Source organism: Branchiostoma lanceolatum, chromosome 6 (genome assembly GCF_035083965.1).
Source record: "Branchiostoma lanceolatum isolate klBraLanc5 chromosome 6, klBraLanc5.hap2, whole genome shotgun sequence".
NCBI lineage: Eukaryota > Metazoa > Chordata > Leptocardii > Amphioxiformes > Branchiostomatidae > Branchiostoma > Branchiostoma lanceolatum.
This window is the reverse complement of record NC_089727.1, coordinates 4,536,815-4,549,402: the sequence shown is the minus strand read 5'-3', so window position 1 is coordinate 4,549,402 and position 12,588 is coordinate 4,536,815. Positions and strand designations below refer to the sequence as shown.

At 38.2% G+C, this 12,588-nt stretch overlaps 1 protein-coding gene across 3 annotated transcripts in view; it reads right to left on the bottom strand.

Annotated features, from left to right (window-relative positions):
* LOC136436224 (uncharacterized) overlaps positions 1-12,588 on the bottom strand; it is a 113,467-nt gene that overhangs the window by 86,106 nt on the left and 14,773 nt on the right. Inside the window, exon 1 of one of the 3 annotated variants that reach the window (XM_066430018.1) lies at positions 6,349-6,403. The exons of the other annotated variants lie outside the window; for them this stretch is intronic. The gene's annotated coding sequence lies outside the window, so the exon portion shown is untranslated. Of the gene's footprint in view, positions 1-6,348; positions 6,404-12,588 lie in introns of those variants that run through there. 3 annotated transcript variants of the gene reach the window in all.

Below are 12,588 nucleotides of genomic sequence, written 5' to 3'. Positions count from 1 at the left end.
ATACTTTCATTCAGCTCCTCTAACTTTTGGAAAGTCAATGCTAAGTCTTAAGCATTGTTTTAAGCTGGAGATTCTTGATATAATCCATGTGGCATAAAGTGATTTAAATTGCTTCAGGTTGCCAAGCCAAAATAACATTATACCATACTTACTCATCAACAGCTAGTTAGTATGCAAACATTGCTTTAGAGATGTTTCATGAATAATAAACACAGTATTCTGACACAAACTGGTTTGATGACTAATGGGCCTGAATAATCTCAATGGAAATCTTAATAACACGCACGGATAAAAGTGCCCTTAATTAAAACCCGAGGTAGTCGATAGCCATCTTATCAGCATACACCGGCCTGTTCTACTGCAGAGTAATATGAATATGTGAGTGGTCCGTGTTGTCATCAACATATATCATGAAAATGTTTTCCTCTATCCTAACATGGCCTACAGCAACGAGATTTAGGCTGATTTTATAACGTTCAAAGAAAACTTCCAAAGAGAGTTTTTGCCCCATACAACAGCTTCTGAAAGACACATTGAAAGAAACCCCAAACTGACCGTGAAGTTTTGAATGCCACACTAGCAGCTGTAAAATCAGCAGCTGCAAAAAGCAAAGGATGGGGTTTTCAATACATTTCCCCCAACACAAACTGATTGATATTATAAGTTACAAGAATCCACTGCCAGCAATTTGTATTTACCTCTTAATTGCATTAATTTAGATCACACAGCAAATCACTTTAATTCACTATCCCACAAGATTGAAATTTGCTGAGGTATGTCCTCGTATAATCATTTTAATTTCTATAATCAGGTTAATGCTGCAACTGCGATATTACTTTTTACGTCACATCTGTTAGGCAAGATTAGGAAACATTTTCACACTGCATCAACTTACTAAGACTTGAGAAGCTAGAGTATCTTTAATCATGTTTCAAAAGAACCTCGATCAATTAGGTCAAATGACTGATTATAAAGACATGTTTAATTTTGAAGTCTGCGCATCTTGCAAACTCTACCAATGCTTTATATAATATGAGATTTTGATCAAAATATAAAAAGTTCAATTTGAAGTCTGTGTATCTTGCAAACTCTACTAATACTTTATATGTGAGATTATCATCAAAATATAAAAAGTTCAATTTGTTCAGTAATCCATCATAGTATAACTTCATGACAGTCATCACAACTTATATGATTTGAAATATTGTCAGGCAAGAAGATGAGGTGCTGTGCAATCAAGTGCATGGCAGTCATTTACAATGTATAATGAATGCTGCCAAAATATGATCAAGCACACCAGAAATTACATGTGTGTGAAACTGGTGATAACGAAACGATGTGATGTCAGCAGGATAAAACACATTTTATGAATTTTCGAGGCAATTGAAGCCGACAACATCTCAGATAAGTTACACAAGACACATCAAAACTGGAAAGTTTTACCACAACAAGTTATGACACTGCACATTATACTTTCATACATTATGTAGGATGAATGTTACATAGTCATGGATCACCTTTATCCACGTCATGACTAGTTGCATCATCAATAAGTTCTATGTCTTGCTGACACGGCTGATGTATTGCAATATTCAGGTTTCGAGCTATCTAAGAAGCATGTTATTATCTTCTTCCTCGTTTTTTTACTTTAGCTAGTGACCAAGTCAATCAGGCAGATGATTTGTGACACATTTTGAGAGGACTAAGGAAGGTATCAGTAAATTCTTCAGCCATCCAAAGATGAGGACAATGCTTAAAGTTGTTGTTTGGTTGGACAATGTGTGATAGATGATTTTTTTACAAATCCTGAATGATTTCATCGTACAAACCATGACTCAAGTAATGACATGACTTTGTAATGGCCAGTGGACAAAGGTGATCTAATAATGGTAGCGAGAAAAGCTGCATATGCATTTTCAACTCTGGGTAAAAATTTGTAAAGAAAAGGCTATTGAAAAGGAGAACCGAAAAAAAGAAACACACAACGGTACGTTTTTTCCTCTGCAAGCATTCAACACACAATAAAAGTAATACATATTTGAAGAATCAGCTGCATCTGGTGACACAAATAATTTCAGTTTAAGAGTTCCTGCTAAATAAAACCTTGATCCGTAACATTCATCACAAAATGGCGCATGATTAGAAAATATTTCCCCTGCAGGCAACAACCTCCGATGTAGCTTCATGGCAACTGATTACATCAGCAGGCAGCAGCCATAAAGAATTATGGCTCCCCATAAAGACACATTTCATGGCTCACAACTCTGAAGTTCTTGAATTTGTACACAGTAAAATGCATGTGGAGCTACATGTATATTGACCATAAATAGACGATCTCCCCAAGATTGCTTCCACCTCTCCAGGGGCTGGTTTGGAGGGAACGTCATCGAGCTAACAGCCATGCTAAAGACACAGTAATACTGTTTTCATCTGGTCAGGAATATTGGCTCCATGCGGATACTGCAAGCAATTATGTCCGCCGACTTTATTGTTAACTTGCAATCTACAGCTGACAGGGAGGTTGTATCATCTAAGAGCTCAGGCATGTCACAAGGAATTGCAGTAATGCAAGAAATCTCATATATACTCGCAGGCAATTTTGCAGCATTCAAAAATTGATGCCTCCCGTGACATTGCTCTCCCGAACTGGGAAATTTAAGTCAATATACAGCACCTTGTACTTGCATTAGTTGTAAGTGAGATTTACCATACAACCTTCAGACCCAGGATTGTTACAGGTGAGTTTGGATGTCACTCATCAATTTTTTATTAGGTCTCTTACTTCCGACAATCCTCTGGCAATTATATGCACCATCAAATTTTTGATGAAATCAAAGAAATTTATGGTCCATTCAAGTTTCCTTAAGAATATGTTTTCAACCAAATCAAATAAAGCCTGGATAAGAAGGGTGGAATAAAACGCACTCATGACATCATCTGGCCTTGTGGCAGATTCATCGATCATCACTTCATACAAGCCTGTCCTTTGCACGGATGATTTGCAAATCCTCCCCTACATCCATTTTTATTGAAACTACAAGTCATGTATGGATTCAACAGGGTGGGTGTTGTGCCCAATTTTCTTTCAATATCAGGACATCAGTTTCAATATAGTAGGAAGACGAAACCAATTTCCTCTGCCCTTTGGTATGCCTCCCACCCAAAATGACTTCCTCTGATGTATCATCTGTGGTCTTACACATCTAGAACACGATCCTATTTCTGTTCCAACAACCAGGGCAATGTACATTGTGTTGGTTGTGTAACACAAGAGATGCACCAAGCCACAAAAAGTTGAACAACTGGCTCCACCTTGAGAAGAATGCTGATATCTTTGATACTAAACTTTTAAGAGACATACCAAGTCAATGTAACTTCTGTAACACAAAAGCCACAAAAAGTTGAACAATTGGTTCCACCTTGAGAAGAATGCTGATATATTTGATACTAAACTTTTAAGAGACATACCAAGTCAATGTAAGTTGTGTAACACAAAAGCTACGACAAGTTGAACAATTGGCTCCATCTTGAGAAGAATGCTGATATATTTGTCACTAAGGATAGATACATGTACATATACAATGTATAGTAGTAGTAGTATCCAGTATTAGATTATACTGCTGCAGGGTTCCCTGACGCAGGGGTAGGCAGCAGTCGGCATGATAATCAATAACTAAAGGCCTGCTTCAGTGCAAAGCACGGAAATGCAATGATCATGATAATGATGATGCATATTAATATTTTGAGCTGATATTGAAGACTCTCAACTCAATGATTGTTTCTGATATGAAAATATATGAGAAATGCATTCCTTCTTTCTAATAATCAAACCCCAGTCAGAAATATAATAAGATTTCCCAAACCCAAAGGCAATATTCATTTTACTTTTAATATTAGCAAGTAATAAGAGCCTGTTGATATTGATGCTCCAAGAATTGCAATTATGAACTTCACATAACACACTGAAAAGATAATAAGTACACCAGGTATCTAATATGCTTTCATATCAAAGAAAATGAAACAGTCACTTGGCATTTATTACTTTTCTCCTTCCCAACCAAAATTACCATCACACGTCTGGGCACGAGGCTACTGTAATTCTAGTTTCTTTCACTGTAACTTTATGTTCACTGTTTTCACGGTCACCTCTGTACCGTGAACTTATCATTACCATGAAAAAAAACTGTTTTTATTATCTATGATTCCTTCACACATCCGTTCTGCAAATCACTTGCCATCACCATGAATGTAAAGTTCAGTGAAAATGTCCATTTTCCTTACACTGTGACATTTTGCTACCGTGAAGATAAAGTGAATTACAGTATAATTTTGTTATGCTTGCATGGCAACAGATGGTGATATGAATAGATTTTGACAGTTTTTGTCTGTAAAACATCAAACTTAACTTTATTTCAAGACCTCAGCATTTTAGTTCTCAGGATAAAAAAAGTAGAAAAACAAGAGACTTTCTGTATTCCCTTAACAATTTGGCTTCTTTAATAATTGCAAGCTTGATGCCTGAAGGCAAATGTACTCATAAAGCAACATCATTAGCTGCTACAATGATTAAATCAAGCCGCTACATTGTCATTTCCCCAAGGAATGCTATGTGAGCAGAATATCTAAGATTATTGAACTAATTAACACCCATTAGTACACAAGGCGTTTTAAACATTTTTGCTCATTTACGACAGTGTTAAAGATTCTACCGACAAAGTCCAACATTGTCAGCACCAAAACAAAGACAAGCGTTGGGACATAAAAGTTTAGAGCGGTACCAGTAATCAATAACAGATGTCTATTCCAGCTGCAGCCAAGAAACTTTATCCAGCCATCTTTTTTACTTACCATCAATGTTCATGGTCGTAAAGACCAGTTTGACAAAAAGCTGTTTGGAGAGCCATTCTATAACTGAACAGCTTTGCAGCCCATTAAATACCGCACCAACACTACAACAACGCCCACCTATTCCATCATCTTTTCATGATAAAACCGCAGTAATGGTGCCTTTCTCAAGATCTTCCCTGTCTGTAATTTTCCACATTGAGAGACACAAAAGAATACGAGCTCTTTTATAGGAAACCTTATTGTTATTGAAAACCTATTTAAGCAGAAGAGACTCATTTGTGGGGGGATCCGTAATCTTACAGATTGCCTTTTCATCTTACATTGTGGGCAGAACAACAATCTAATAGTCCCATTCTCCGAAGGTACTTCCCCAAACGGCCATTTGTCTTAGGTTAGGTTGCCATCATTGGAAAGAAAATTAGATCATACAAATACAGTGGTTACGGCCTATAAAAGACACACTAACCACCATCGATAAGCGCTCATCTTTCAATGTCTCATAAAGCCACAGAAATTAGTCCCTTTAGAAAACTATTATCCAACAGTAGTTATTTTTCAAGAAGAAGACAAATAGTGCTAAGAATAATGCATACTAATGGAAACAGACTTATTTTCCATTCAATGCAGCTGTGCTGTTATGGCACAGCCTGCCCATTCCATCAGACACAGATAATGAGGCTGAGGGAATAGTACCATTTGCTGGATTGTCTTCTTGAGTGAGATTTGTCTGAAGACATAACGACTCTTATCAGAATCTTGAAGCAAAACTGCAAGTCTTTAAAGAAAATTAGCGCAAACGGCAGAAGCTCATTGCCTGTAATGGTTCCTAAGTATAACTGGAAGGAAGCCAACTTCGCTGTGTGCTACTATCCATTCTTAATGAAGTCTAAAAGCTTTTTTTCACGACTACATGTATATCTTTACATTACATCATTTAACATCATTTCTAGTGTCTTGTAGATAGGTGTCAAGTGTCATACAAGAAAGGGGCAATATTCTTTGGTTAGGAACCTGATATGTTGGCAAACATTGATGGAACTCTCCCACACAGAGCATAAATTCTACAATATATGATATTATGTATCTATTCAACATGCTTTGAAACTTTGCCAACTACCACCCACATTCCTTCATACTTCTAACTTTACTAAAAGTGTATGTGCTTTTCTCAACTCCCCGTACTGTGTGCATGCCAACTAATTTGCACTATCTAGTACTGTAAATGCAGAAATGTTTGCGGTGGTTTTATGTTCACCGTTTTTGCGGCGACCATTTCACCGCAAACTTAAAACCACCGCAAACATTTTTGTCCAATACTGTAGCAGTATATGACTAAAGCACTGCTGCGAACTTAAAACCACCGCAAACATTCCGTTTTCTCCTCAGCGCGAAATGAAAACCATGCGAACTTAAATGCATTTACAGTATACTCTACGTTACAAAGCAGTGAAGAATAGCTAAGCTGGGCTGAAAGGGGCTAAGAGCACAGGAAGGTCTGACCTTGGTGTCACTTAGTCTGCAAGACCAATCCCATCACCATGGAGGTAGTCTTGTACATTTTCTAAGGCTGTCAGACCCATAAAAGACAAGGACTTTTTCACTGTACTCTCTTGTGGCGAGAAAAAGAAGTCTCTCAGCTTGAAACACAAATCATCAAAGAACCTCATAATCTGATTGCTAGACTTAAAACGTGTTGCAAAAGAGGCTGTGGGAGAAAAATGTTCTTCAGCCCTAATCTAATGGTCCGTACTTGCAAAATAACAGGTCCTTAAGACAAACGTCCCATAGCCTGGAGACCTATTTAAACAGCCATGAGCAATTGCATGAGAAGCAACACGACTGTAACTGTTCAACGGCAAGAGGCATTACCAGTGTTGGCAACGTTCACCATAAGTTAACACTAAGTTGGGAATAACTAGGCCTATCACGTTCTTCATAAGTATACGGTAACAACCTTGACTTTCATAAGGAGTTTTTACGTATGACATACCACTGACTTAATACAAACATTCGCATGAGAAATATCAAGGCTTAACATGCCCTAAACAGGACTCAATGAGAGAAAAGAAGGCTCCAGTCTTAAGGCACGAAATCCATATAACACTTGTACAGAATATCAATACAACTTTGCACACTTAGATAGACTTTATACAGAGATCTTTCAAGATAGCTTTATGCAATAACATGAAAAAATATTAGGATTGCAGTATTTTTGTAAGAGGCATGTGCCTGAGTTGCAAGACACTAACTTAAAAAGCTTTTAAAAGTTTGGGGCAGATACATGTCTGGACTTCTAAAAGGCATCCAAGTTGACTTTTGCAACACTCAAAAGGATTATGACATAAGTGATAAGCCAGTAAATGAGCATGTCGCAAGCTTAACAAGTTCCACAAGGATTATTTGATAGACAAACGCTTGTTCCAGAGGCTAAGGTAAATCCAGAAACATTGGCCCATTTCCAATAAAGCCATGCAAAAGCCCGTACATAATCTGTTGCCGGATTTCTGGAATTGTGCTCCCGATCATTAAAGGCAGTCATTGTTTTATGGTGCAATATCGTGACCAATTAGGTCTTTTTGATATTGACTTTCTATTGCACGTACCAACAATGGTCTAGGCTATCAGAATGCAACGAGCAGTTCCTAGCCACAAGAGACTACTAGACAAGGAGACTGTGCTTTGCGGAAGTGGCCTTTAAGTTTAAGACCGTTGTAATGTAATGCATAGTGTGACATACACAAGGCTACTATCTGTTATCTTAGGTAGACTTCCAGTAAACTTCAGTCTACCAGACGCCTCTCAAATATAGCCAGCCAAGAAGGGTCCACTGGCTTAACATTGACCATTTTTACTTAATTTCTTACTGTTCTAAATCAGTTTTTTGGACCGTCGCTTTTCACGGAGGTGATATTGATCTCATACATTTCAGTAAAATGAAATAAAAGAATGCATCATAGCTCATGATTTTTTGACATATACACCTAAATGTCAGTGGTAACACATAGTGCAATGGTAGTATACAACACATTTTACCTAAATGGTAAGGCCACACCAATTTAATTTCTTGGTTAATGGAATTTGAAAGAAAAAGCTAGATTGGAAAATCTCTGAGGAAAGTTTTTACTTTAGTGCACACAGTTTCAGGGAGTGAACAGGGTCAGGTGCACGTTTTCACTTCAGCCTTCTGTTTTCATGATGTCCTTGTGCTAAATTAAAAAAAAAAATCCGTTAACCAAGAAATCAAATTGGTGTGGCCTAAAGGTACCTGGTAAAAATGAAGGAATGTCGGCTATACTTTCCATCCTTTCAAGAACAGAAAGAAACTAGTTTGCATGCTGACACTCATTCCTATACAACAGTATGAAATATCAGTTTCAATTATTCATGAGTTCCGAGTACATGTATGGTTTTACTGTAATATTGAAGGAAGCAGCACAAAAGTATATGATGGCTTTTGTTATCAACTTCACTTTATTGATCGAAGGCAGTCGCATAATCTCTTCCACAAGATCCTTTAATGAAAATATTTAATATGATGATAGTCTTTAGATCTTTATATCTCTATGTTTCATAGTAACAGCGTGTACCTAATAACTTCAAATTTCAAAATCACAGTACCATGAATAAAAGAAAGCTATTAGGAAAGCCTGCTGCATGAGTCATACATGTACCTTTTAGATTCCACCTACACAAAATGGACTGTTAGCCCATCAAAGAGCTGCTGATTAAATCTATCCGTGGTTTTCCATAATTTTCCTCTCCACCAACTACATATATGCCATGTTATTACTGCATATATATCAATAAATGTGAAATGATAGTTATTAGATTTCGTTTTATTTCCCCAACTGTGAACACAGCAAGAATGCTGATAAAAGCACGCGTGGAGAAAAACCAAGAGGAGGAAGAATAAGATGAAAATCATCCGGTCTGATATGACTGCAGATTCACAAGATAAAACAAAAGAGTTCAACTATGGGGTTTGGTACAGGACTGTAGTTGAAGGCAAAAGGCTCGCCGGGTATTCATTGGTACTTTTACACTATGCAGAGTTTCCAAGTACAGAAAGTAGGCTTTGAAAACTGCCTTCAAACTAGCAGGGTCCTTGGCCTACACCAATGTGGAGTTTTCAAGGACAGAAAGTCGACTTGGTCCTTGGTCCAGAAATGTATGTGGATTATTATGGAAACATTGACTTCCTTAGTCCCAGTCAGCCATGACATATCATGAGATTTGGACCGACAGTCTCTAGATCCTGCTATGCTTTAAACAGTCACTAATATAAATGATGCCGGCTTAGTGTGGATGATGGAGAGTGTGACAAAAATCTGAATGACATGACTGGTCATGATGAACTGCTATGACGGAACGCAGTGTCGAAAACAAACTGCCAAACTATAGGCCAGAGAAGAATAAGAAACAGTATCTACTACAGATTTTGGAGTCATTGCTCTAGATTTGTAAACTCCGTGACACAGCAGATGCAGGCAAGGAGGTCAACTTACAACCTACCTGCAGTACATACAGCAAATTCTGGGTGATGAAAGCGGTCTGCTTGAATCAGGGCAGATCGCAAACCTCACTGCCAACAGAAAGAACTGGAAGCTACTTACAGTCGCCTGCATTGCAGCCGACCAATGATGATGATGATGATGATGTTCTAGATTTAAAATGTTCAAATTCCCTAGAAGTATTCCAGAGCAACGCTTGTTTTCATACAATGTATATAATCCAGATAGCACCTTATTGAGCAATTTTAAATATGTTTAAACAAAGCTCGGAATAGAATGTGTAAATATCACTGTGGAAGCTAGCTAAAAACAAACACGGAAAAATAATGTTCTCTTCTCCTCACTATAAAAACTTGGTGTAGGTTTCTACAAAGCAATGACTAGACATTCCCCCACTTGCTCCGAAAAACACAATAAGCTGCTCAGCATGTCTAAGGCATGTCCCTCCTTAAGCATTGGACTAACAGCTTATAACATGCCTTTGACAGGGTGAAATCCAAACTAATAGCGTGCATATCAAAGTTCAGAATGGCAACGAGTAGGCCGTGGTTCGGAAACCCAACCTGGTGATCTGAGGGATTGCCAGCTGCACAATGGCATTATGTAACAGTGTTTGGGGGCCAGTTTGATACCTGCAAAGCATCTTAAACAGGGAGAGAGAAAACTCAGTCACATCATGTTGTGACATAAACTGGGAACGTTACTATGTCCACAATACTGTAACAGAAATTATGCAATATAATTATGCAATATGCAGCGCTGTAGATGGGATTAGGGAAAGCACTTCTAAAAATGTTCTTTATGTTTTTATATCACAGTACTATTTGCAATAGGGGATGATAAAAGGATCTTATTTCAGACAAAAAATGAAATGTCCAGAAGCATGGGCACCACACAAGCAACACAACAGGATAAGAAATGAATGAGCAAAAGGTGATATACCCAAGCACAGTGAATCATAGACCTTGCTAGATACCAGAGGAAGGTTTCTTTTACAGATCAAGTCCCATGCATAAAGAAAAGGAAGAAGAAGTCTATTTTCCTTCTGGCATCGTATTTGTAATAAAAAAATACTTCATGCACAAACTTTGGGGAATTAACCATATGCAGTCTTTGAGGACTACATACAGGGTTAATAAATAAACCAATGCTGTTACACTGGAATGATGCATTTCACTACCAGCACTGAGGACTCAGGATTTCCACTTCACTGGACGGGCTACAAAGATATTCCATCCGGTGCTATTCAGTCATGCCTTCTGCTGCCATTTCTAACAGCCTGCCTGCTAAGACACTGACAATTCCCCAACCCTTTGTAGACAGTGATGCCGTGGATGAATGACACTTACTCTGTCTTTCTGATGAAGTTTGACATGAATCAAAGGTTTATCTTCTCTTCCATGTGGGACAGAAGTAAGCCTCGCCGAATCCTCCATCCAGAGTACCTCATTATCTATGTGGTTGGAAAGAGCGGTTGATGGACCAAAATTGTGTGACATATTGCTGTGGGTTTTTCAGCTAGCAGGGATTCGGTTGAAAATGCCAAAGGCAAAGCTCTTCATGAAACACAGACAGGCAACAGCTGCTTCCAAGAGGACAGTGCCGGTGGGCGAATGCAAGTATGATGAATTAATTTAGAGCAGGCTACAGAAAACTTTCAAACTTTCCAGCAGCTTGCTCTGAGTGAACTGTCTAGCAGTGGATACAAGTTATTTACAGGGAAGAGGTAGAGAGAAGATATATAATTGTTCAAGTTTCTTACTGTATGCAGACTTAGATGTGGCACATTATTTTTTTTCTCCAGGCATACCACACTTTCAGGTAAAGAAGGCTGGGCATTTGAAGGTAATATATAACTTTGTGTTGTGACTCAGTATTGCCCGGCAACTTAAGTTTAGAGTAGAGATACCAAAGAAATGTATGTAAGCTACAACACACCAGGACACCTATTAGCATGAAGCTACAACATTGTAGCCAAAGAAAGGTTTTACTTCCAATTTGTTCAAATCTGCAGCAAGAATTTCAGCACTAAGGAGAGTACTATAGGCAAAATATCACATGTAGGCTACAATCACCGGGACACACCTTGGCATGCAGCTACAAGCTTTTAACCAAAGAAAAGCTTTACTTCATTTTGTTTAAAACTGCAGCTAGGATTTCAGCACTAAGGAGAGTACTATATGCAAAATATCACATGTAGGCTATAATCACCGAGACATACCTTTGCATGCAGCTACAAGATTGTAGACAAAGAAAAGTTTTACTTTACTTTGTTAAAAACTGCAGCTAGGATTTCAGCACTGAGGAGAGTACTATTACCAAAATCTATCAGATTGGATGTTCCTTCAAAGAAGAACGGCCCCAAAGGAACCATGCTGCTGTTAGCTTTTAGAGGTTCGTGTTTCCGCAACAAAGGGCAAATTCTATTTAGGATCCATGTGGGGATTAGCACTGTACTTCTGTTTCATGTTCACTCAGGCCGTGCTGTGAAAGTCTTTCATCGCAGTTTGAAGTGTTCTGTTACCTGAAATGAATGGTGGACATAAAACTACACTGTATATCAATGGAAAAACAAGCTTAAGTCAAACATATCCGCTCTATTCATGACTTCGAAGAGAATAAAGCCTTGGAAAATACGTTGCTCATCATTCTAGTGTGTTAATACTTCAGTTTCTGGTCACATTCAAGCAGGTTCAAGGAAAGTATAATCAGCTTCAAACACATTCAAAGCCTGTTCCATGGGTACAGAATTTATTCCAGTGGAGCTCTTTTCATGCTTACTGTACACGCCAACTGCAAACAAGCAAGACCTTCAGAATAACAATAAGATGCTCCCATTCATGGGTGGTAAAACTAATTGCAACATGTGGAGGAATATTTTAAAAGAAAGATTAGGGCAGCCTAAGCTAAAGGATTCCTTGGAGAATGCTTATCAGTGACATATATCATAGTGCAAAAGTTCAAAGAAACTTCTTCCAATGATAGATCTTACTTTGGTGTATGTCCCATAGCAGGATCTATTGGTACTTTGGCCCACTGCCTGGTATAGTTTGTTATTCAGGGCTTGTCCCTTACTCGAGGCCCATCTTGGTTTCGGTGTTGAAAGTAAGCCTCAGTCTGGCACCTGTGGGTTTAAGTCTTAAGATGGCTACTTAAGCTATCCATGACTTCTTATGTGACCTGAATGTTGCTTGCAATATCCTTCTTCAGCCTCCAACACCAAAATCTT